The sequence below is a fragment of the Penaeus japonicus genome, unplaced genomic scaffold (genome assembly GCF_977035675.1).
Source record: "Penaeus japonicus unplaced genomic scaffold, GWHDUDI00000001_assembly GWHDUDI00000043, whole genome shotgun sequence".
In the NCBI taxonomy this organism is placed as follows: domain Eukaryota; kingdom Metazoa; phylum Arthropoda; class Malacostraca; order Decapoda; family Penaeidae; genus Penaeus; species Penaeus japonicus.
The window spans coordinates 269,712-273,038 of record NW_028234445.1 but is presented as its reverse complement, the minus strand read 5'-3'; positions in this window follow the sequence as shown (position 1 = coordinate 273,038).

Genomic DNA, 3,327 nt, shown 5'->3' with positions numbered 1-3,327 from the left:
TGTTTTTCCAATTCCTTTATTCTAATATCTATATATAATATATATTTTTAATATGTTCGCAATATGTATTTGAAGCATTTTTTCAGGTGTGTATATTACTTTTTTTTTCTTGCACTTTTCTTCTCGCAATTCCTTTTTCCTGTTATATACAAAAATTGCGCATTTACTGTAATCCATTTCATTATCAGAATGGCCCTAACGAAAATTCAGCGTATTAAACTGTTATCCATTCATTATCAGAAGGCTCTAACGTGCATTTTTTTTTTTTTTCAGGATCGTATAATATTACCTGCATATATTTTCTTTGCACTTTTTTCTCGTAATTGTATTTTTTCAATCTTAATTCTAATATTAATATCTAATATATATTTTGAGATGTATTTTATATGCTTTTCAGCAAATTTTTTTAGGATTGTATATATTGTATTTTTTTTTCTGCACTTTTTTTTTCTCGGCAATTCTTTGCCTTTAATATAACGAAAATCAGCGCATTTAATGTAATCAGTTTCATTTTCAGAACGGCTTTATCGTGTAATTTTCTTGCACTTTTTGCTCGCAATTGCTTTTTTTCAATTTCCCTTTTTCTAGTCTAACATTAATATGTATTTCAATATGTATTTTAATGTGCATTTTAAGCTATTTTTTTCTTCAGGATCATATTTTATATTGCATTTTTTTTTTGTGCACCTTTTTTCTCGTAATAGCGTTTTCCTTTAATATAACGAAATCAGCGCATTTAACAGGTAATCCATTTCATTTTCAGAAACGCTCGATAGTGTATGTTTCTTGCACCTTTTTTTCTCGCAATTGCTTTTTTTCAGGATGTATATATTACTGGCATTTTTGTTCTTGCACCCTTTGTTCTCGGAATTGCTTTATTTTTACTTCATTATTCTAATATATAATATATAATAATATTTTAATATGTATTTTTAAATATGATTTTAGCATTTATTTTTTCTGATCGTATATATTTTTTAGCATTTTTTTTTTTCTTGGTCCCTTTTTCTCGCAATTCCTTCTCCCTTTCATTATAACGAAAACATCGCGTTTAACTGTAATCCGTTTTCATTATCAGAATGGTCTAACGTGTATTTATTTTATTTTTTTCAGGTTCGTATTTTTTTTTCTGCACTTTTTTCTTGCAATTGTTTTTTTTTCAATTTCTTTATATATTTTAATAGGTAGTTTATAAGGCAGTTTAAGCATTTTTTTTTTAGGCCTTCTTTCTTGCAATTTTTTTTTTTTCATTCCTTGATTCTAATATCTATCTAAATGCATTTTAAGTATTTTTTTTTCTTTTCCTTTTTTTTCAAATTTCTTTATTCTAAATATTTAATATTTAATTATTTTTAACTATGCATTTAAGCATTTTTTTCAGGATCATATATGTTGCATTTTTTTCTTTGCACTTTTTCTCGCATTGTTTTTTTTCAATTCCTTTATTCTACTGTCTAACATTATATTATTAATATGTATTTTTAATGTGCATTTTATGCATATTTTTTTTTCAGGATCATATATATTGCATTTTTTTTCTTGGCACCTTATTCACGCAATTGCGATTTTCCTTTTATATAACGAAAATCAGGCATTTACTTATTACTCGTTTCATTATCAGAATGGCTCTAACGTGTATTCTATTTTATTATTCTTTTCCGGATCGAGTATATCCAGCTAGTATTTTTTTTTTCGTGCACCTTTTTTCTCGCAATGTTTTCTTTCAATTTTCTATTTAATATCTAATATATATTATATATTAATATGTATTTTGATAATCATTATTAAGCATTTATTTTAAGGATCGTATATATTTTTTCATATTTTTCTTGCATCTTTTTTCTCACAATTGTTTTTTTTTTTCAATTCCTTTATTCTAATATCTAATATTTAAATTATATTATAATATGGACATTTCAATATTAGTTTAAGCATTTTTTTTCAGGATTGTGTATATTATTTTATTTCTTGCACTTTTCTTCTCGCAATTCTTTTTCCTTTAATATAACGAAAATCATCGCAATGAACTGTATTCCATTTCATTATCAGAATGGCTCTAACGTGCATTTTTTTTTTGTTCGGATCGTATATATACCGGCATATTTTTTTTGCCACCTTTTTTTCTCGTAAAGTGTATTTTTCAATCCTTATTCTAATATCTAATATCTAATATATATTTTGATATGTATTGCTAAGATGCCTTTTAGCAATTTTTTTTCAGGAATTGTATAATTGTATTTTTTTTCTTGCACTTTTTTTTCTGCGCAATTCCTTTTTCCTTGAATATAACGAAATAAGGCGCATTTAACTGTAATCATTTCATTTTCAGAGGCTTTATCGAGGATTTTATTTCAGGATCGTATATATTACTTGCATTTTTTTTCTTTGCACCCTTTTCTCGAATTTGCTTTTTTTCATTCATTATTCTTATATCTAAGATAAATATTTATTTTAATATGTAGTTTTTATATGCACTTTTACAGCATTTTTTTTTCTTCTCAGGATCGTATTTATTTTAAGCTTTTTTTTTCAGGATCGTATATATTGCATTTTTTTTTTTTGTATCCTTTTTTCTCGCAATCCTTATTCCTTTCATATAACGAAAATAATGCGTTTAACTGTTAATCCGTTTCATTATCAGAATGGCTTTACGTGTATTTTATTTTATTTTTTGCAGGATCGTTTTTTTTTTTTCTTGCATATTTTCGGGCAATTGTTTTTTTTCAATTCCTTTTTATATTTTAATATGTATTTTAATATGCATTTTAAGCAATTTTTTTTAAGGACTTTTTTCTTGATTTTTTTTTCAATTCCTTTATTCTATATCTATCTATAGGCATTTATAAGTATTTATATTTTTTTTTTTTTTCAATTTCATTATTCTATTATTTAATATATAATATATTTTTTAATATGCATTTTAAGCATTTTTTTTTTCAGGATTTATATGTTGCATTTTTTTTCGTGCACCTTTTTTCTCGCAATTGCTTTTTTTCAATTCTTTATTCTAATGTTCTAACATCTAATATAAATTTCAATAAGTATTTTAATGTGTTTTTAAGCATTTTTTTTTTAGGCTCATATATATTCGCATTTTTTTTTAGCATTTTCTCTCGCAATTGCGTTTTCCTTTATATATTTAAAAAAAAAAAAACGGATAAAAAAATCAGCGCATTTTTAACTGTAATCCGTTTCATTATCAGAAGGGCTCCTAACGTGTATTCTATTTTATATATCTCTTTTTCAGGATCGTATAGTATCAAAGAGAATTTTTTTTTCGTGCATCTTGTTTATCGCAATTGCTTTTCTTTCAATTTTCTTTTCTAC